The following is a 24,498-nucleotide window of genomic DNA, read 5'->3' as shown; positions in this document are numbered from 1 at the left end:
TTAACCTATTTAATTATAGATTCGTAGGTCGATTTTTCTACGGAGTACCTTTTTATTATTACTATGCATCACATATTTGTTTGCCCGTCGAGTGAAACTCGGAGGAAGAGGGATCACTCGGAAGGAGAGAAGAAGGGAGTGCATTATGGTGTCTCCCCTTTTCGGGTGATGATGTTGACTGGTGTGCAGGTGTTATCACCAGAATTTGACCGAGTCAGAGGTGGGCCACGATTGAGAAAGACTTGAAGATATACATGGAAGGAAAAACAAGAATTGGCCTTATACACGAAGTTGGGCTGGATTGCCCATTGTATCCGTAATATAGTAGATCGTATCTTTAGGTTAAAAGTTAGAGTTTTACTCGTGCACGGTTAGGTGCACGTCCGAATTAGAAAGTCCCCTGGACTATAAATATGTATCTAGGGTTTATGGAATAAACAACAACACAACGTTCACCCCAAAACAAACCAATCTCGGCGCATCGCCAACTCCTTCGTCTCGAGGGTTTCTATCAGGTAAGCGACATGCTGCCTAGATCGCATCTTGCGATCTAGGCAGCACAAGCTCCACGTTGTTCATGCGTTGCGCGTACTGAAGCGTCTTTGATGGCGCGCAACGTAGTTATCATAGATGTGTTAGGGTTAGCATAGTTCTTCGTATAACATGCTTACGTAGTGCAACCCTTGCATATCTAGCCGCCCTCACGCCTATCTCAGGCGTGGGGGCGGCACCCTGCTTGTTCATCATCTAGTAGATCTGATCCGTTACGATTGCTCCTTGTTCTGCAAGGATTAGTTTAATATCTGCAATAGTTAGGCCTTACAAAGGGGGGGAGGATCCAGCGGCACGTAGGGTGGCGTTCGCAAGTCCTAAACAGGATGTTCCAAGAATCAACTTCATTGTTGGTTTTCAGGCCTTGTTTAGGATCGGCTTACGAGCACCGTGCGTGGCCGCGAGGCCCAACCTGGAGTAGGATGATCCGATTATGCGGTGAAAACCCTAAATCGTCGTAGATCTCATTAGCTATATCTTGATCAAGCAGGATCACCAAGTATTCGTGCACCCCGCACGAATCATGGGTGGATCGGCTCTTTGAGCCGATTCACAGGATAACCTGAGAGCCGATCGAGGCTCGTATTTAATGTTTACGTGTATGCCATGCAGGAAACTAAGCGAGGCATCCCCATCACCTTCACGACCAGGGTATAGGTCAGGTGGCACGCCTTGCACTTCGCATCGCCGCGTGTGACCAGAAGAGCATTGCGGGCCGTCGCTCGAGGGGTCTCGGCCAGCCGCAGCTCTAGGCTCTTCCCGGCTCTACGGTGTTGACAGCCGCTGCCCGCCGGTGGGTTTTGGCGATCAACACATTTCGCACGCCGGTGGGACAATCGTCTACATCAACCACATCGCCATCTACATCTGAGATGGCGACGGACGGCACGCCAGTCACCTACGAGGAGCTGCCTGCTGAGCTCAAGAAGAAACATGACGAGATCAAGGCCACCCTCGAAGCCGACCTCATCGGCTCTTTTCAGAGAACCCGTACCCATGGCATCAGATGGAAGGGATTCTCACCACAAGGTGCACTCGATGGGATAGATCTCTCTGCCCCGTCGGAGGAACGCACCAGGGCCCTGCGGCAGGAGATCAACTACTTGGTGGCTCACTCGCTACACCGCCACTCTGAAAACTTGGTCAACGTGTTGGAGCGTCTCGCTCTGCGCGTGATCCAGGAGATCATGAGCCACCAGTACTCGCCGTCAGGACCAGCTCTCGGGACGCATCAAGGAGAGTTGCCACTCCAGTCCCGTCCACCGCTGCCATATGCGTTGGCGGCACCACTGAAGTGCCGGCTACACCGGCATTCGTCGTCTACAAGATTGGTGGTGACCCTAGTGACTACCAGTTCTTGGCTGAGGCGCCTAAGGAGATCCCTCAAGGATACGCGTGCACGTATGTGCCGGATTGTGGCAGCTGGCCACTCTCAAACCAGGCCACAACGTCGGGGACTCCGGCGCAAACGGGAGGAACGTCGGCAACGAGCTTGAGAAGCGGACGTGGCTAACTAAGTACGCCACCCCGTCGAAACTCCGAGCCCAGCTCCTGCAGCTTGGCTCGAGCTGGAAAAACAAACATGGCTGGCTAAGTACGCCACCCGGCGAATCTTCGAGTGCAACGCCTGCAGGCCAGCATGACGGATCAGATCGCACCATGCGAGAGACCAGTTCGGCATGGTGCCGAAAAGGAGGGCAATCGGCTATTCCAAGCCGTACCCCGACGAGTACGAGATGATCCGCTGCCACCTAAATATCGGCTCCCCGACTTCTCAAAATTCAGTGGATCGGATGGCTCCAGCTCCATCGAGCACGTCGGCCGATATTTGGCGCAACTAGGACCGGCTTCGGTGTCGGATCAGCTACGCGTGAGGCTCTTTTCACAGGTCCCTCACGGGATCGGCTTTTGGATGGTACACCTCTTTGCCGGCAAACTCCATCCAGTCTTGGAAGCAATTGGAAGAACAGTTCCATATGCAATATCATTCGAAGCTTCCGAGTCTAGCATTGCCGATCTAGCACAACTACGTCGAAGCGCGGAGAAACGGTGACAGAGTACATCCGGCGCTTCAGGAATCTTAGGAACCGATGTTATTCGGTTCGTATAATCGAAAAGGAAGCGATCGAATTGGCGTAGCTGGCCTTGCAACACAGCTCAAGGACATGGCCTCCCAAGCAGATTATCCCTCGCCGGCGCACATGGTTCGAAACTATCAGCATATGAACAGCGCCACCCGCACTGTACCAAGACAAGTTCAAGCGTGCGATAGTCATGGTCGATACAGAGGAAGGTGAAGTGCCTGCGGGAGACCAAGAAGTAGCAGTGGCTGAATGGACTCGGGGAGGAACCCTGTGTCCTGCAAATGGGTAAAGCCACCGGGGCCGCCCGGGGATTTGAGTTTGTCGTGACCAAGACTGTACAAATCTTCGACCTCCTGCGCAAGGAGAAACAGTGGACGATTCCCGAAGGTCTCAAGTTCCCCACGGCGCAAGAGCTAAACGGAAAGCCGTCGCAAATTCCACAACTCGCTTTCCCATGCCACCAACGACTGCAGGGTGTGGCGTCAGCACATCCAAGCGGCGATAGAGAAGGGGCGTTTAATTTTCAACCAGTACGCCATGAAGGTAGACACCCAGCCCTTCCCCGCCGTTAACATGGTAGAAGTCATCTACCCTGAGGGTTGCCAGCCAGGTCCCACGTTCAGCATCAACATGGTAGGACCTGGGAACCACTCTGGCAAAGATGGAGATGAGGGCAGCTGCTCTCATAGCAAGGACACAGAGGAGGCCGCTCCACGCGATCGGCTCCATCATGATGGCAAGCGCTACGTCACAGAGGGAGAAGTGAAGAACATAAGATATCAACGACCTCTCTCTGATCACCTCCTCAACAAATATGTGAGTCAGTATGACCAACGCCGACGGTCCAACTATGATGATGAAGGAGATCGCTGGCTAGAGAAGCCAGAAGACATCGTCGGCAGGATCGCGATGAGGAGGAGCACGAGCGCCGTGCCACAGATAAGTCAAGGGAGCAAGATGACAACGCCAGACACTGGGACTGCCCGTTCTTCAGACACTGCTGGGATTCAGGAATGAGCCGATTGCCCACAATCGGCAATTGCCCAGAATGCAACAAGAAGAAGAAGGAGGCAGCCAACGTGTCTGTGTTTGAGCGCTTAGGGCCTCTCCCACCACCAAGCAAACGTGCTGAGTCACCTCGTTGGGCAGATATTGAAGATTCCGAAGACGAGGGACTAGAAGAAGAAGAAGACAGGTACCACCGTCCAAGGTGGTGCCCTGACGGACTCAGCCGTTCACAGAAACGCAGGGTTCAGCGATTGCGCGGCCTGGAGGAAGCCGAAAGGTTATACCTGCATACGCTAAGGAAGGCACGGCCGGATCTGGCTGCGAAGGTTCAGCGAGCCCTGGATGAAGAGGGTCGTCCACGGAGAATGGAGTGGCGCCCCAAGCAAAGGAGAGCCGATGATGAGTCATCGGCTGGCACGAACATGGTGTTCATCCTCCCTTCAGAGTTCAGTGCTCCAGGGTTAGATGAGACATCCGTAGCACAACTTGACTGCGGCCCACGGCCGGTTATTTTTGAGAAGCCACGAGATAAGAGCTACAGGCATCTGAAGGCCCTATATTTGCGAGGATATATCGATGGGAGGCCTGTAAACAAGATGCTGGTGGACACCGGAGCGGCAGTTAACATCATGCCGTACTCTATGCTACGTCGGCTGGGACGCTCTAGCTCGGATCTAATCAAGACCAACGTGACATTGAGTGATTTCAACGGCCAAGCGTCTGAGGCACAGGGAGTTCTGAACGTGGATCTGACCGTAGGAAGGAAAACTATCCCTACAACATTCTTCATCGTCGATAGCACGAGCAGTTATGCTGTGCTGCTGGGAAGAGATTGGATCCACGCCAACTGCTGTATTCCTTCCACGATGCACCAATGCATAATACAGTGGGATGGAGATGAGGTAGAGGTCGTCCAGGCCGATGATTCAGCTGAAGTCTCAACGGCTGGCATGAATGCATGGGAAGCAGCAGGCCAAGAACCCCTCTCAGGCATCAACTTAGACGACTGCGAACGCATCGATGTGACAAAGGGAAGGGTTAAGCTGGTTTTATCCACTGGCCTGACCATGTAGTTGAAGCGAAGCGACGTGCAACTTGACGAGGCTGATCCTTGTGATCGGCCCCAAAGATCTATGAAGGGACATTACAGAGCCTTCAGTCAGCGCTCCAATCATTACGGAGGCCGATCTCGGTAATCGGCCAAAATTACCCTCACCACATGTTCTGCTTGTGTTCGCCCTTGACCCTATCAGGAGCCGACGTGCGAATTACAGAGCCGATATCTGCCATTCTTTAACAGATTCGGCTCGGGGGGCACCTAAACACGGGAGCAGATGCAGAGGTACATGTGTGCAATGAAATACTGGGGGGCCGGTAGGAGAAAATCGGCCAGTAAAAAAACAAATTTTTACAGCCGATGCAAGGGCATCGACTTTAGAATTGAGAAAAAGCCGATGCACAGCCATCGACTCTAGTTGAATTATGCGATGTTTATCGAGTCTCCACCAATTATGCGATGTTTACATGTGCCTCCTGTTGCTTCGAAGTAGTAAAACAGTGGAAATTTCTTCAGCTGCTTCAAGCCGATCCAGGTTCCTGAACTTTTTCGGTCAAGGATTTCCAATCTTTGGGGCTAGTTCAGTTGAAACGGAGGATTATCGGCTGTCGGAGGAAGAAAGAGGATCGGCTGTGGCGCATTCTCTCTGATTTTCTCGCCTCGAGTAAGGCTCGGGGGGCAGCAGGCTCGAGTAAGACTCGGGGGGCAGCAGGCTTAGTGGATACTCTGTTTAAAGAGCCGATGAGGATACCATCGGCTAATCCTTCGTTGCAACCTTCTTCACAATGATGGGTACTGGAGAGGATTATTGGGTTTGGTTAGAAAGCTCAAAGGCTTTCCTGAAAGATCCTGCATCAGATGAGGAAGGGAAGGGTGAGTTTCAAAGGACCGATGTGGTACTATCGGCTCATTACGCATTGGCGAGAGGGACGAATCGGCAAGGTCAGAAGGAGAAGGAATCGGCTAAATTAAACTCAGAAGAAATCGGCAAAATCAAATTGGGGAAAAAGTTCTTCATTGATAGGCGAGATTTCTTACATGAAGAGCTGATTGCTCTCAAAAGGAAATGCTAGGGGATACATTGCCCCATATACTACTACTGGCCCTATTCTAGAGATCCTATCTAAGGGCCATCACTGCCCTCGTCGTCGCCGTCGTCGCCACTGTCGGCGCTGCTCCCGGCGGGCTCGTCATCGCTCCAATGGCCGCCGACCGGGCCCTCGTTGTCTTCATCCTCTTCGTCAGCGTCGTCCTCGTCGCTGTCGAAGTCGCTAAGATTGCCCGGCCAAGGGCAGAACCGCTTGGCCGGCGGCTCGTCGGAGGAGCTCTCGTCGTCGTCCTCCTCCTCCTCTTCCTGCTCCTCCTCCTCCCCGGGAGGGGTGAAGTCGCAGGAGAAGCTGTCGTCGTCGCTCTCCTCTTCCGTTTCCCCAACGGCGAGGAAGCGGAGGTCGCTCTCCCCGTCCGTCGAGGACTGGTCGTCCTCGGACCAGATGGAGAAGTCGTGGTCTGACTCCTCCCCGGCCGCAATGGCGCGGCGGGTGTTCGCCGCGTGGACCTCTGCCGGGTTGTACTCCGGCGTCGGCTCGCGGGATGTGGAGGATTGGCTGGAAGGATCCGATGGGGCAGAGGAGGAAGAAGACATGGTGGCAGGAGGGTTTTTGGGTGCTAATGCGAAGGAGATGCAGGGGGGAACTGTTCGCAGCGGTTAAATAAAAGGGGATATAGTGGAAATTCAATGTCACAACAGTTTCCGAGGAAGTGGTGCCCAAAGAAAACTGTCAATCCACGCGGAGAAGTTGAGAAGGCAGGGCATCATGATGAAGGATACTGCAGCGGTTCTGCCACGACATGACCCGACGAAGGAAAACAGAGTGATTTTGGAATTACCAATTCCAAAACCAGGGGGGCATGTGTTATCACCAGAATTTGACCGAGTCAGAGGTGGGCCACGATTGAGAAAGACTTGAAGATATACATGGAAGGAAAAAACAAGAATTGGCCTTATACACGAAGTTGGGCTGGATTGCCCATTGTATCCGTAATATAGTAGATCATATCTTTAGGTTAAAAGTTAGAGTTTTACTCGTGCACGGTTAGGTGCACGTCCGAATTAGAAAGTCCCCTGGACTATAAATATGTATCTAGGGTTTATGGAATAAACAACAACACAACGTTCACCCCAAAACAAACCAATCTCGGCGCATCGCCAACTCCTTCGTCTCGAGGGTTTCTATCGGAGTGGCGACATGTCGCCTAGATCGCATCTTGCGATCTAGGCAGCACAAGCTCCACGTTGTTCATGCGTTGCGCGTACTGAAGCGTCTTTGATGGCGCGCAACGTAGTTATCATAGATGTGTTAGGGTTAGCATAGTTCTTCGTATAACATGCTTACGTAGTGCAACCCTTGCATATCTAGCCGCCCTCACGCCTATCTCAGGCGTGGGGGCGGCACCCTGCTTGTTCATCATCTAGTAGATCTGATCCGTTACGATTGCTCCTTGTTCTGCAAGGATTAGTTTAATATCTGCAATAGTTAGGCCTTACAAAGGGGGGGAGGATCCAGCGGCACGTAGGGTGGCGTTCGCAAGTCCTAAACGGGATGTTCCAAGAATCAACTTCATTGTTGGTTTTCAGGCCTTGTTTAGGATCGGCTTACGAGCACCGTGCGTGGCCGCGAGGCCCAACCTGGAGTAGGATGATCCGATTATGCGGTGAAAATCCTAAATCGTCGTAGATCTCATTAGCTATATCTTGATCAAGCAGGATCACCAAGTATTCGTGCACCCCGCACGAATCATGGGTGGATCGGCTCTTTGAGCCGATTCACAGGATAACCTGAGAGCCGATCGAGGCTCGTATTTAATGTTTACGTGTATGCCATGCAGGAAACTAAGCGAGGCATCCCCATCACCTTCCTGACCAGGTATAGGTCAGGTGGCACGCCCTTGCACTTCGCATCGCCGCGTGTGACCAGAAGAGCATTGCGGGCCGTCGCTCGGAGGGGTCTCAGCCAGCCGCAGCTCTAGGCTCTTCCCGGCTCTACGGTGTTGACAGGCCGCTGCCCGCCGGTGGGTTTTGGCGATCAACAGCAGGTTTTGTCAGTGAGCAGGAGGTGCGAGCGAGCGAGCGAGCGAGTCGAGCGAGGCCGAGAATGAGAGAGATTTGTTCTTTTTGTGAGAGGGACAGCCGAAGGATCCTGAAGGACCCAGAGACTTCCAATACGCATCCTGATGCGTCTTCTCTTTACAAAGAAAATGGCTGGGAGTTTGCGTACCTATTGCACGTGACTTGTGGTCACTGAAGTGCGGGACCTCACGCATGGGCACCACACGTAAGTGACATACCTGTTGGTGTAAAAACTCGGTTGATTATTATAGTGCATTAGAACAAAGTTTCCTATGGATTCATATAGTAAGCATTCTCAATTAAGTTGATTTTATAGTGACTAAGAAGGATGCAGGCTTCCCTTTTCATTTTCATGTTTTAAACTTGTTTAAATCTTGGTCAAACCTAGGATTTGACCAAAAGATTCAAATGGGCATAAAATTTCAGAAAAAAATCAAAAGAATGAAAAAACAAAGGACATAGCATTCTTATATGTCATATATATAGTAAGCATTCAAGTTGATAAACAAGGTCTAAACATATTCAAACCAGAAAATCATGTATATATCTACCCCTAACCCTAAACTCTGTCTTATGAAGTCAAGCATGCATGAAGAGAAGTGGTTTTTGGTTTGAAACATGCAAATTTCAAGAACCCTCCCAAGATTTACATTTTGGAGTGACTGAGAAGGATAGATGCTTAATTTTTATATTCATGATTTAAATTTGTTAAAATCATATGGTCAAACTTAGGATTTGACCAAGATTCAAATGGGCATAAGAATTTTAAAAAAATCAAAAAATGAAAAACCAAGGCACATAGTCTTCTTATGTCATATAGTAAGCATTCAACTAAGTTGATAAACAAGGTTTAGACATATTCAAACCAGGAAAATCATGTATCTACCCCCTAACCCTGGCTAAACTCTGTCTTAAGTCAAGCATGCATGTAGAGAAGTCGTTTTGGGTTTCAAACATGGAAATTTCAAGAACATCCCAAAAGCTACATTTTAGAGTGACTAAGAAGGATCCATGCTTACTTATTCGTTTTCACGTGTTAAACTTGTCTAAATCTTGGTCAAACCTAGGATTAGACAGAGATTCAAATGGGTGGAAAATTAAAAAAAATAGAAAAATGAAAAACAAAGCACATAGTCTTCTTATGTCATATAGTAAGCATTCAAGTTGATAAACAAGGTCTAGACATATTCAAACCATACAAATCATGTATCTACCCCTAACCCTAAACTATGTCTTATGAAGTCAATCATGAAGAGAAGTGGTTTTGGGTTTCAAAGATGGAAATTTCAAAAACCTCCCAAAAACTTCATTTAGAGTGACTAAGAAGGATACATGCTTCCCTTTTCATTTTCATGTTTTAAACTTGTTTAAATCTTGGTCAAACCTAGGATTTGACCAAGATTCAAATGGGCATCCAAAATAAAAATAAAATCAGAAAAATGAAAAACGAAAACACATAGTTTTATTATGTCATATAGTAAGCATTCAAGTTGATAAACAAGGTCTAGACATATTCAAACCAGAAAAATCATGTATATATCTACCCCTAACCCTAAACTCTGTCTTATGAAGTCAAGCATGCATGAAGAGAAGTGGTTTTTGGTTTCAAACATGGAAATTTCAAGAACCCTCCCAAGATTTACATTTTGGAGTGACTAAGAAGGATATATGCTTAGTTTTTATATTTATGATTTAAATTTGTTTAAACCATGGTCAAACCTAGGATTTGACCAAGATTCAAACGGGCATAAGAATTTTAAAAAAATCAAAAAATGAAAAACCAAGGGACATAGTCTTCTTATGTCATATAGTAAGCATTCTCAATTAATTTGATTTTAGAGTGACTAAGAAGGATGCAGGCTTCCCTTTTCATTTTCATGTTTTAAACTTGTTTAAATCTTGGTCAAACCTAGGATTTGACCAAAAGATTCAAATCGGCATAAAATTTCAGAAAAAAAATCAAAAGAATGAAAAAATAAAGGACATAGCATTCTTATATGTCATATATATAGTAAGCATTAAAGTTGATAAACAAGGTCTAGACATATTCAAACCAGAAAAAATCATGTATATATCTACCCCTAATCCTAAACTCTGTCTTATGAAGTCAATCATGAAGAGAAGTGGTTTTGGGTTTCAAACATGGAAATTTCAAAAACCTCTTTAAAGATTCATTTTAGAGTGACTAAAAGAAGGATGCAGGCTTCCCTTTTCATTTTCATGTCTTAAACTTGTTTAAATATTGGTCAAACCTAGCTAAGATTTGACCAAAAGATTCAAATGGGCATAAAATTTAAAAAAAAACAGAAAAATGAAAAACAAAAGCATATAGTCTTCTTATGTCATATAGTAAGCATTCAAGTTGATAAACAAGGTCTAGACATACTCAAACCAGAAAAATCATGTATATATCTACCCCTAACCCTAAACTATGTCTTATGAAGTCAATCATGAAGAGAAGTGGTTTTGGGTTTCAAACATGGAAATTTTCATGTTTGAAACTTGTTTAAATCTTGGTCAAACGTACCTAGGATTTGACCAAGATTAAAATGGGCATAAAATTCAGAAAAAAAAAATAGAAAAATGAAAAACAAAAGCACATAGTCTTATGATGTCATATAGTAAGCATTCAAGTTGATAAACAAGGTTTAGACATATTCAAACCAGACAAATCATGTATCTACCCCCTAACCCTAAACTCGGTCTTATGAAATCTAGCATGAAGAGAAATCGTTTTGGGTTTCGAACGTTTAAGCCAAAAGCCCCATTTCAAATATTTCAAACTTATTCAAATGTGGTTCAAATTTGAAAGACATACTAGTTATAGCACACATAGTGCATACATGTTCACACATACTGCAGTAGATGTTCAAACATGGAAACTTCATTTTAGAGTGACTAAGAAGGATACAAGCTTCCCTTTTCATTTTCATGTTTTAAACTTGTTTAAATCTTGGTCAAACCTAGCTAGGATATGACCAAAAGATTCAAATGGGCATAAAAATTCGGAAGAAAATCAAAAGAATGAAAAAAACAAAGGACATAGCATTCTTATATGTTATATATATAGTAAGCATTCAAGTTGATAAACAAGGTCTAGACATATTCCAACCATACAAAATCATGTATCTACCCCTAACCCTAAACTCTGTCTTATGAAGTCAAGCATGAAGAGAAGTGGTTTTGGGTTTCAAACATGGTAATTTCAAAAACCTCCCAAAAACTTCATTTTAGAGTGACTAAAAAGGATACAAGATTCCCTTTTCATTTTCATGTTTTAAACTTGTTTAAATCTTGGTCAAACCTAGGATTTGACCAAAAGATTCAAATGGGCATAAAAATTCAGAAGAAAATCAAAAGAATGAAAAAACAAAGGACATAGCATTCTTATATGTCATATATATAGTAAGCATTCAAGTTGATAAACAAGGTCTAGACATATTCAAACCAGAAAATCATGTATATATCTACCCCTAAAACCCTAAACTATGTCTTATGAAGTCAATCATGAAGAGAAGTGGTTTTGGGTTTCAAACATGGAAATTTTCATGTTTGAAACTTGTTTAAATCTTGGTCAAACGTACCTAGGATTTGACCAAGATTCAAATGGGCATAAAATTTTGAAAAAAAATAGAAAAATGAAAAACAAAAGCACATAGTCTTATGATGTCATATAGTAAGCATTCAAGTTGATAAACAAGGTTTAGACATATTCAAACCAGACAAATCATGTATCTACACCCTAACCCTAAACTCGGTCTTATGAAATCTAGCATGAAGAGAAATCGTTTTGGGTTTCGAACGTTTAAGCCAAAAGCCCCATTTCAAATATTTCAAACTTATTCAAATGTGGTTCAAATTTGAAAGACATACTAGTTATAGCACACATAGTGCATACATGTTCACACATACTGCAGTAGATGTTCAAACATGGAAACTTCATTTTAGAGTGACTAAGAAGGATACAAGCTTCCCTTTTCATTTCATGTTTTAAATTTGTTTAAATCATGGTCAACCTAGGATTTGACCAAAAGATTCAAATGGGCATAAAAATTCAGAAGAAAATCAAAAGAATGAAAAAACAAAGGACATAGCATTCTTATATGTCATATATATAGTAAGCATTCAAGTTGATAAACAAGGTCTAGACATATTCAAACCATACAAAATCATGTATCTACCCCTAACCCTAAACTCTGTCTTATGAAGTCAAGCATGAAGAGAAGTGGTTTTGGGTTTCAAACATGGAAATTTCAAAAACCTCCCAAAACTTCATTTTAGAGTGACTAAGAAGGATACAAGCTTCCCTTTTCATTTTCATGTTTTAAACTTGTTTAAATTATCTTGGTCAAATCTAGGATTTGACAAGATTCAAATGGGCAAACATATGATAAGTGATGCAAATATCATTTCTAAGTGCGGGCAAACCAGCCTTTAGCTTAACATATTACAAGATTTCAGAAAATTGAGTGGGGCAGCTGCCCCCCTTGGCTATAGTCTGGATCCGCCCATGCTATAGTTTGAGGCCATTTGGATGACGTCGAAAAAAATCTTTGATTAGAAATGGGGTTGTTCGAACCCCGTGATGACCCACAAGTATAGGGGGTGTATCGTAGTATCTTCGATAAGTAAGAATGTCGATCCCAACGAGGAGCAGAAGGTGTTGACAAGCAGTTTCGATGAAGGATTCACTGTAAATGCTCACAGACAAGTATTCAGGGGGTTTTGATGTAACAGATGAATAAAGTACAAGTAAGTAAAATGCGAGAGAAATAATTGCAGCGAGTGGCCCAATCCTTTTTAGCACAAAGGACAAGCCGGTTGTTTACTTATAATGACCAAACGTTCTCGAGGACACACGGGATTTTAGTCTAGTGCTTTCGCTACATACGGCTGAATAATCTTCATTGTTATGATAAGTGTTGTGTGGGTGAACCTATGCTAATGTACCGCCCTTCCTAGGACTAATACATACTTGTGATTATACCCCTTGCAAGCATCCGCAATTACAAGAAAGTAATTAAGAATAAATCTAACCACAGCCTTAAACTCTGAGATCCTGCTATCCCTCCTGCATCGATATACCAACGGGGGTTTAGGTTTCTGTCACTCCGGCAACCCCGCAATTGGCAAACGAGTACAAGATGCATTCCCCTAGGCCCATAAAGGTGAAGTGTCATGTAGTCGACGTTCACATGACACCACTAGAAGAATAACACCACAACTTGAATATCATACCATTGAATATTACTCAACCATAGTTCACTACTAACAGTTAGACTTCACCCATGTCCTCAAGAACTAAACGAACTACTCACGAGACATCATATGGAACATGATCAGAGGTGATATGATGATGAATAACAATCTGAACATAAACCTTGGTTCAATGGTTTCACTCAATAGCATCAACAACAAGTAGAAATCGATACCGGGAGAGTTTCCCCTATCAAACAATCAAGATCAAACCCAAATTGCAACGGCGGTGACGATGTCCAGCGGTGGAGACGGCGGTGATGATGGTGGAGATGATGATGATGGTGATGGAGATGATGTCCAGCTCGATGACGGTGACGATGGCGTCGATTTCCCCCTCCCGGAGGGAATTTCCCCGGCGGATTCCTGCCCGCCGGAGAGCTCTTTTCTCTCTGGTGTTCTCCGCCCCACAGAGGCGGCTGTAACTCTTCGTGAGGTACCCTCTGTGGCTTAGGTTTTCGAGACGAAGGGTTTCGCGAAGAAAAGGAGGCGAAAGGGGCTGTGGGGCCCCCACACCACAAGGTGGCGCGGCCAGCCATGGGCCGCGCCGCCCTATTGTCCTGAGCCCACCTTGGGTCCAGTGGCTCCCCTTCCTCGGCTTCCTTCGTCATCTGGAAAAATAGGATTTTTGGTATAATTTCCTTCCGCAGTTGATCCTCCGAAATATTGCGTTCTGACGGTGCTTTTTCTAGCAGAATCCTGGCTCCGGTGCTCGATCCTCCAATAATCATGAAATATGCAAAATAGATGAAATAACATAAGTATTGTGTCCCAATATGAAATATATCAATGAATAACAGCAAATTATGATATAAAATAGTGATGCAAATTGGACGTATCAACTCCCCCCAAGCTTAGACTTCGCTTGTCCCCAAGCGAAACTGAACTCGGTAAACAGGACCACATGTTTATGGAGTGAAGAGTCGATAAATAAAATACGGACAAGAAGCATCATATTCATTCACACAAGACATTATAGTAAACAACTTCCTCATATAACTCAATCTTGAAACAAGTATAAGGTAATCACAAATAAAGGTGCATAAGAAATCATAATTGGTGATGGCAAACTTTGTTCTTGGTCAGAGAACAGTTAACAGATTATACTTATCTATTGAGCAGCGCTCTCATATTAAAGCTTATGGTAAACTTGCATACTCAATCATATTAATCATTGATGACTTTCAAAGCTATATTCATTCGTAAAACTTGTACTAAACAAGGAAGAGTAAAGACATGATGAAGCAAATCACAATATAATAGTTTGATCACAACAACTAAAATGCTTGCTTGAGATGGAGGGAAATAGGTTTATTGACTCAACATAAAATAAAAGACAGGCCCTTCGCAGAGGGAAGCAGGGATTAAATCATGTGCTAGAGCTTTTTCAGTTTTGAAATCATATAAAGAGAATAAAAGTAAAGTTTTGAGAGGTGTTTGTTGTTTGTCAACGAATGGTAGCGGGTACTCTAACCCCCTTGCCAGACAAACCTTCAAAGAGCGGCTCCCATATTATTTTCATTTTATGTGGCACTCCTTCCAACCTTTCTTTCACAAACCATGGCTAACCGAATCCTCGGGTGCCTGCCAACAATCTCATACCATGAAGGAGTGCGTTTTTATTTTAGTTTTATTATGATGATGACACTCCCCCCAACCTTTGCTTACACAAGCCATGGCTAACCGAATCCTTCGGGTGCCATCCATCAATCACATACCATGGAGGAGTGTCTAATTAGGTTAATTAGTTTGGGACTGGGAATCCCATTGCCAGCTCTTTTTGCAAAATTATTGGATAAGCGGATGAAGCCACTAGTCCATTGGTGAAAGTTGCCCAACAAGATTGAAAGATAAAACACCACATACTTCCTCATGAGCTATAAAACATTGACACAAATAAGAGATACTAAGTTTTGAATTGTTTAAAGGTAGCACATGAAGTATTTACTTGGAATGGCAGAAAATACCATGTAGTAGGTAGGTATGGTGGACACAAATGACATAGGTTTGGGCTAAGGTTTGGACGCACGAGAAGTATTCCCTCTCAGTACAGGTCTTTGGCTAGCAAGGTTAAATAGCAAGCATAAGAGTTGAGGGAAACAAACAAATATACATCTGATAGAAACAATCATGCATCTTACTTGTAAGTACAAACAGTTTTAACTTCAGAATACTAAGCTAAGAACTGATAAGAAAGATAATAACATCTTCTACATGTATTTCCTCTATTCTTCTTAAACTCAAAGTGTTGTTGCTATTGACCGTTGCTAAGTTTGCCAAAACCAAATAGATTTACTCAATGCTCCCAAAGTGGTACCAATACTAAAATCAAGATCAATCATATAGTAGAAATTGCAAACTAAAATAAGGTGTGCAATATGTAAATGATAAGACTTCTCATTAATATTTCATAACGATAACTCACACCAAGGGATACATAGATAACCAACTAAAGGAGAGATACTTCCAAACTGCAACCCATTTTATATGATAACTTCCCTACCCATGATATGACACTACTTGACAGTAAAAAAGTAAAAGATAGTGATGATGTGATAATGCGGCACTCCCCCAAGCTTGGAACAAACCAAGGGGATGCCAATACCGATGATGAATTACTCCTTCGGCGATGGTGGTGATGAACTCCTCCCGCGCTTCTTACAGATCTCTTTCAGCTTCAGTTTCTCAGCTTGGCAATTCTGCACTAAGACTCGAAGAGATTCATTGTTATCTGAAGTTGGTGATGATGACCTTGTGATGTGAATCGAGTGGTATTCCAGCATTCTACGGAGACGGCAATTCTCCTCCTGGAGTATCTCCACTTCTCTTCTTAGAGCCCGATATTGATCACAAAACTCATCGGTAGTCCGTAGAGCTTCTTCCAACACAGGGAAGGAGTCGAGGCTAAGAGCGGGTGGTAAGGGTCCCTACAAGTTATGAGAAAAAGAACGTCGAGTGTCAACAGATCCCACCAAGATTTGCTTGCTCCCAACAGCTTGCTGCTCTTGTTTTGATGGCACCCTCTTCACTTCTTCCTCCGAAAACCCCTTGCCCTTGTTGTTGGAGGCCATGGTGCTTCTAGACCGAAAACAGATCCTGGCAGAAAACAGCTCGAAACAAAACACATCGAGAAAACGATATACGGACCTCCAGGGGTCCGGGCGATTATATAGCAAATATTTTCACGACAAAAGGAAAGTACCAGATCGAACCAGAGTCGGAAAGGGGCGACGAGGCGGCCAGACCATAGGTCGGCGCGGGCCCAGGCCAGGCCGCGCCGGCCTATGGTGGCATGCCCTCGTGCGTCTCCTCCACTCCGTTTCGATCTCGTAATTTTTCATATTTTCCAAAAACAGCAAAAATATTGTTCGGAAAGTAAATTGCGAACTTTTCATTACCAGTACTGTTACCTATTCAAAGTCGAGTTCTGGCGGACTGTCAATTTGTCCTTTGATGAAAGCCTCCGGTGTTTCCACTTGAATAATATCAACATCAACATTATAAGAATCACCCGAGATATAATGCTTGAGTCTTTGTCCATTCACCACTTGCGTAGCATTGCCTTGGAGAGAGCTAATTTTAATTGCTCCTGAACGATACACCTCCTCAACAACATATGGTCCTTCCCATTTCGAGAGTAATTTCCCTGCAAAGAATCTGAGACGAGACCGATACAATAGGACTTTATCCCCAACATTAAACTCTCTTTTGATGATCCTTCTATCATGCCATTTCTTAACTTTCCCTTTAAAGAGTTTAGCATTTTCATAAGCTTCACTTCTCCATTCATCTAGAGAACTTAATTGCAGCAACCTCTTATTACCAGCTAGTTTAGGATCTTTATTTAGTTCTCTAACAGCCCAATAAGCTTTGTGCTCTAGTTCTAAAGGTAAATGACAAGCTTTTCCGTAAACCATTTTATAAGGTGACATTCCCATGGGATTTTTATAAGCAGTTCTATAAGCCCATAGTGCATCCTTCAATTTACTAGCCCAATTCTTTCTAGTTTTATTAACGGTCTTTCCCAAAATAGATTTAATCTCTCTATTTGATAATTCTACTTGACCACTAGTTTGAGGATGATAAGCGGAAGCAATTCTATGATTAATACCATACCTAGCAAGAGTTTTTCTAAAACCTCCATGAATAAAATGAGAACCTCCATCAGTCATAATATATCTAGGCACTCCAAATCTAGGAAAAATAATGTCTAAAAGCATTCTTAAAGAGGTCTCACCATCAGCACTTTTTGTAGGTATGGCTTCCACCCATTTAGTAACATAATCAACAGCAACAAGTATATGAGTGTTACCTTCTGAAGACGGAAAAGGTCCCATGAAGTCAAATCCCCAACAATCAAATGGTTCAATAACAAGAGTATAATTCATAGGCATTTCATTACGTCTGGAGATATTACCAACCCTTTGGCATTCATCACAAGATAAAATAAACTTTCTCGCATCCTTGAAGAGAGTTGGCCAATAAAAACCTGATTGTAGAACCTTTTGCGCGGTTCTTTCTCCCGTGATGTCCTCCATAAGCACTACCATGACATTTACTCAATATCTCTTGTTGTTCATATTCGGGAACACACCTTCGCAGAATACCATCCACTCCTTCTTTATATAAGTGTGGGTCATCCGAGAAATAATGCCTCAAGTCATAAAAGAATTTCCTCCTTTCTTTGAGCTGAAAAGGTTGGAGGCAAGTACTTGGAAACAATAAAGTTAGCATAATCAGCATACCAAGGACTGTCTCGCGAGCTCACCTTTATTACAGCCAATTGTTCATTTGGAAAACTATCATTAACAGGAACAGGATCATAAGCAATATTTTCCAATCTAGACAAATTATCAGCAACAGGATTATCAGCACCTTTCCTATCTACAATATGTAAATCAAATTCTTGCAAAAGAAGTACCCATCTAATAAGCCTCGGCTTAGCATCTTTCTTAGTCATAAGGTATCTAATTGCAGCATGATCAGTATGAATCGTAACTTTTGAATCAACAATATAAGATCTAAATTTATCACAAGCAAAGACTACAGCTAATAATTCTTTTTCAGTTGTAGCATAATTTCTTTGAGCAGCATCAAGAGTTTTACTAGCATAATGAATAACATTCAGTTTTTTATCTACCCGCTGTCCAAGAACAGCGCCTATAGCAAAATCACTAGCATCACACATAATTTCAAAAGGCAAATTCCAATCGGAGGTTCAACTACGGAGCAGTTGTTAAGGCTTTCATTAGAGTTTCAAAATCTTCCTTACAATCATCATCAAAAACAAAAGGTACGTCTTTTTGAAGAAGATTAGTAAGAGGCTTTGAAATCTTGGAGAAATCTTTAATAAATCTCCTATAAAACCCAGCATGACCAAGAACACTACGAATACCTTTAACATCCCTCGGATAGGGCATCTTCTCAATTGCTTCCACTTTAGCTCTATCAACTTCAATACCTCTCTCAGAAATTTTATGTCCCAATACAATTCCTTCATTAACCATAAAGTGGCATTTCTCCCAATTAAGAACAAGGTTAGTTTCTTCACATCTCTGCAAAACTTTATCAAGGTTTCGCAAGCAACTATCAAAAGAATTCCCATAGACGGAAAAATCATCCATGAATACTTCCACAATACTCTCACAAAAGCCATGAAAAATAGCAGACATGCATTTTTGAAAAGTAGCAGGAGCATTACATAAACCAAAAGGCATACGCCTATAAGCATAAGTTCCATAGGGACAAGTAAAAGTGGTTTTCTCTTGGTCTTTAGTTTTAACAGCAATTTGTGAAAACCCAGAATAACCATCAAGAAAGCAAAAATGAGTATTTTTAGACAATCTTTCTAGCATTTGATCAATAAATGGTAAAGGGTAATGATCTTTCTTAGTAACTTTATTAACTTTTCGAAAATCAATGCACATTCTATACCCTACAACTACTCTTTGAGGGATGAACTCATCATTATCATTAGGCACAACAGTCATTCCTCCTTTCTTGGGAACGCAATGCACAGGACTAACCCAGCAATAGGATATATAATACCAGCTTCAAGAAGTTTTAATACCTCATTCCTTACCACCTCCTTCATCTTCGGAATTAGACGACGCTGATGTTCAACAACAGGCTTTGCATCATCTTCCATATTAATAGCATGTTGACAAATAGAAGGAGAAATCCCCTTCAAATCATCAAGAGTGTAGCCAATAGCTCCTCGGTGTTTCTTCAATATTTCCAATAACCTTTCTTCCTCAATCTCACGAAAGCTTAGAACTAATAATAACAGGATATATTTTCTTATCATCAATATGAGCATATTTAAGATTATCAGGCAAAGGCTTTAAATCAAAAACAGGATCTTCCTTTGGTGGCGGTGTTGTACCCAAATCTTCCACCGGTAAATCATGCTTGAGAATAGGTTGGCGAAGAAAAATTTCCTCAAGCTCATCTCTTTCTTTCCTAAAAACTTCACTCTCGCTATTCTCCAAATGTTGCTGCAAAGGATTATTAGGAACAAGAACAATAGATGCACACTGCTCCATTTTAAAATCATCACTAGGCAAATCAGCTTTATAAGGAGTTTTGGTAAATTTAGAGAAGTTAAACTCATAAGATTCACCAGCAAATTTAGTCAAAATTTTCTCTTTCTTGCAATCTATAATAGCTCCACAAGTATTTAGAAAAGGTCTACCAAAAATGATAGGACAATAATCACTAGCAGCAGAACCAAGTACAAAAAAGTCAGCAGGATATTTAATCTTACCACATAGAACTTCCACATCTCGAACAATACCAATTGGAGAAATAGTTTCTCTATTAGCCAGCTGAATAACCACATCAATATCTTCAAGTTCACAAGAATCAATTTCGTGCATAATCTCCGTGTAAAGCTCATAAGGAATAGCACTAACACTTGCACCAATATCACATAAACCATAATAGCAATGATCACCAATTCTAACAGATAGCATAGGAACACTAACTTGTTTGGGTTTATTAGGATGTGAAACAATATTAGAAGCATCTTCACAGAAAATAATATGACCATCCTCCACATTTTCGGTCACAAGATCTTTAACTATTGCAACAAAGAGTTCAACTTTTATTTGTTCTTCAGGTTCTACAGGTTTCTTTTCACTTTTATGAACCGCACTATTTATAACAGTACTCCTTCATTTTAGCAGGGGAAAGGAGTTTTTTCAATATAAGCTTAGGAATAACATGATCAGCAGTTTCAACTACAACGCATTTATTAATAGATGAATCAATTTTATCTTTATACGGTTCATGATACTTATCAAAATTCTTCTTAGGCAATTCATAATGAGAGGCAAAAGCTTTATAAAGATTTGCAGCAACTTAAGAATCAAGACCATATGTAGCACTCATATTACGAAATTTATCAGTATCCATAAAAGCTTCAATGCATTTATAATCATAAATTATACGATTCTCTATCCTTGTCGTTCTCCCAACCTTCAGTATTTTCTTGGATCCGATCAAGAAGGTCCCTTTTAAACTCTTCTTTGTTGCGTGTAAATGATCCAGAACAAGAAGTATCCAGCAAGGTCTTGTCTTGAAAAGAAAGTCTTGCATAGAAATTATCAATAATACCATTACCAGGAAGCTCATGAATGGGGCATTTGAGCATTAAAGACTTCAATCTCCCCCAAGCTTGGGCAATACTTTCTCCATCATGAGGCCAGAAATTATATATGCGGTTACGATCTTTGTGAATTTCACTTGGAGGATAGAATTTAGAATAAAATAAAGGCACAATGTCCTCCCAATCAAGAGAATCACCATTCTTCAGCAATTTATACCAATGCGCCGCTTTACTGCACAGCGATATATAGAGAATAGTTTCTTTCTAACTTCATTCATAGCAATACCTGCACATTTGAATAACCTGCATAATTCATGCAAAAACAGTAAATGATCACCAGGATGGACAGTTCCATCCCCTTCATAGCGGTTATCCATAACACGTTCAATAATTTTCATAGGTATTTTATATGGTATCACTTCCTCACCTGGCGCCTCATCCACTACCGTTGCAGTAGTAGTAGATTTCCCAAATAGAAATTGAAGAGAAGATCTCTCCATAATGACTTATAGCGAGTGAGAAATAAAATCAGCACAAACAAGAAAGGTTTTCCTTACCAATTCCACTTACCAATAGCGCTTCACTCCCCGGCAACGGCGCCAGAAAATAGTCTTGATGACCCACAAGTATAGGGGGTGTATCGTAGTATCTTCGATAAGTAAGAATGTCGATCCCAACGAGGAGCAGAAGGTGTTGACAAGCAGTTTCGATGAAGGATTCACTGTAAATGCTCACAGACAAGTATTCAGGGGGTTTTGATGTAACAGATGAATAAAGTACAAGTAAGTAAAATGCGAGAGAAATAATTGCAGCGAGTGGCCCAATCCTTTTTAGCACAAAGGACAAGCCGGTTGTTTACTTATAATGACCAAACGTTCTCGAGGACACACGGGATTTTAGTCTAGTGCTTTCGCTACATACTGCTGAATAATCTTCATTGTTATGATAAGTGTTGTGTGGGTGAACCTATGCTAATGTACCGCCCTTCCTAGGACTAATACATACTTGTGATTATACCCCTTGCAAGCATCCGCAATTACAAGAAAGTAATTAAGAATAAATCTAACCACAGCCTTAAACTCTGAGATCCTGCTATCCCTCCTGCATCGATATACCAACGGGGGTTTAGGTTTCTGTCACTCCGGCAACCCCGCAATTGGCAAACGAGTACAAGATGCATTCCCCTAGGCCCATAAAGGTGAAGTGTCATGTAGTCGACGTTCACATGACACCACTAGAAGAATAACACCACAACTTGAATATCATACCATTGAATATTACTCAACCATAGTTCACTACTAACAGTTAGACTTCACCCATGTCCTCAAGAACTAAACGAACTACTCACGAGACATCATATGGAACATGATCAGAGGTGATATGATGATGAATAACAATCTGAACATAAACCTTGGTTCAATGGTTTCACTCAATAGCATCAACAACAAGTAGAAATCGATACCGGGAGAGTTTCCCCTATCAAACAATCAAGATCAAACCCAAATTGCAACGGCGGTGACGATGTCCAGCGGTGGAGACGGCGGTGATGATGGTGGAGATGATGATGATGGTGATGGAGATGATGTCCAGCTCGATGACGGTGACGATGGCGTCGATTTCCCCCTCCCGGAGGGAATTTCCCCGGCGGATTCCTGCCCGCCGGAGAGCTCTTTTCTCTCTGGTGTTCTCCGCCCCGCAGAGGCGGCTGTAACTCTTCGTGAGGTATCCTCTGTGGCTTAGGTTTTCGAGACGAAGGGTTTCGCGAAGAAAAGGAGGCGAAAGGGGCTGTGGGGCCCCCACACCACAAGGTGGCGCGGCCAGGCCATGGGCCGCGCCGCCCTATGGTCTGGGCCCACCTTGGGTCCAGCTGGCTCCCCCTTCTGGCTTCCTTCGTCATATGGAAAAATAGGATTTTTGGTATAATTTCCTTCCGCAGTTGATCCTCCGAAATATTGCGTTCTGACGGTGCTTTTTCTAGCAGAATCCTGGCTCCGGTGCTCGATCCTCCAATAATCATGAAATATGCAAAATAGATGAAATAACATAAGTATTGTGTCCCAATATGAAATATATCAATGAATAACAGCAAATTATGATATAAAATAGTGATGCAAATTGGACGTATCACCCCGTAGTTGGATTTTTTTGAACCTTGATCTGTAGTACTGGGAAAACCCTAGTTTAACCTATTTAATTATAGATTCGTAGGTCGATTTTTCTACGGAGTACCTTTTTATTATTACTATGCAGCACATATGTGTTTGCCCGTCGAGTGAAACTCGGAGGAAGAGGGATCACTCGGAAGGAGAGAAGAAGGGAGTGCATTATGGTGTCTCCCCTTTTTCGGGTGATGATGTTGACTGTTGTGCAGGTTTTGTCAGTGAGCAGGAGGTGCGAGCGAGCGAGCGAGCGAGTCGAGCGAGGCCGAGAATGAGATAGATTTGTTCTTTTTGTGAGAGGGACAACCGAAGGATCCTGAATGACCTAGAGACTTCCAATACGCATCCTGATGCGTCTTCTCTTGACAAAGAAAATGGCTGGGAGTTTGCGTACCTATTGCACGTGACTTGTGGTCACTAAAGTGCGGGACCTCACGCATGGGCACCACACGTAAGTGACATACCTGTTGGTGTAAAAACTCGGTTGATTATTATAGTGCATTAGAACAAAGTTTCCTATGGATTCATATAGTAAGCATTCTCAATTAAGTTGATTTTATAGTGACTAAGAAGGATGCAGGCTTCCCTTTTCATTTTCATGTTTTAAACTTGTTTAAATCTTGGTCAAACCTAGGATTTGACCAAAAGATTCAAATGGGCATAAAATTTCAGAAAAAAATCAAAAGAATGAAAAAACAAAGGACATAGCATTCTTATATGTCATATATATAGTAAGCATTCAAGTTGATAAACAAGGTCTAGACATATTCAAACCATACAAAATCATGTATCTACCCCTAACCCTAAACTCTGTCTTATGAAGTCAAGCATGAAGAGAAGTGGTTTTGGGTTTCAAACATGGTAATTTCAAAAACCTCCCAAAAACTTCATTTTAGAGTGACTAAGAGGATACAAGCTTCCCTTTTCATTCTCATGTTTTAAACTTGTTTAAATCTTGGTCAAACCTAGGATTTGACCAAAAGATTCAAATGGGCATAAAAATTCAGAAGAAAATCAAAAGAATGAAAAAACAAAGGACATAGCATTCTTATATGTCATATATATAGTAAGCATTCAAGTTGATAAACAAGGTCTAGACATATTCAAACCATACAAAATCATGTATCTACCCCTAACCCTAAACTCTGTCTTATGAAGTCAAGCATGAAGAGAAGTGGTTTTGGGTTTCAAACATGGTAATTTCAAAAACCTCCCAAAAACTTCATTTTAGAGTGACTAAGAAGGATACAAGTTTCCCTTTTCATTCTCATGTTTTAAACTTGTTTAAATCTTGGTCAAACCTAGGATTTGAATAAAAAGATTCAAATGGGCCTAAAAATTCAGAAGGAAATCAAAAGAATGAAAAAACAAAGGACATAGCATTCTTATATGTCATATATATAGTAAGCATTCAAGTTGATAAACAAGGTCTAGACATATTCAAACCATACAAAATCATGTATCTACCCCTAACCCTAAACTCTGTCTTATGAAGTCAAGCATGAAGAGAAGTGGTTTTGGGTTTCAAACATGGAAATTTCAAAAACCTCCCAAAAACTTCATTTTAGAGTGACTAAGAAGGATACAAGCTTCCCTTTTCATTCTCATGTTTTAAACTTGTTTAAATCTTGATCAAACCTAGGATT

The sequence above is a fragment of the Lolium perenne genome, chromosome 2 (assembly GCF_019359855.2).
Source record: "Lolium perenne isolate Kyuss_39 chromosome 2, Kyuss_2.0, whole genome shotgun sequence".
NCBI lineage: Eukaryota > Viridiplantae > Streptophyta > Magnoliopsida > Poales > Poaceae > Lolium > Lolium perenne.
The sequence above is the reverse complement of the archived record's forward strand: the minus strand, read 5'-3'. Positions refer to the sequence as shown.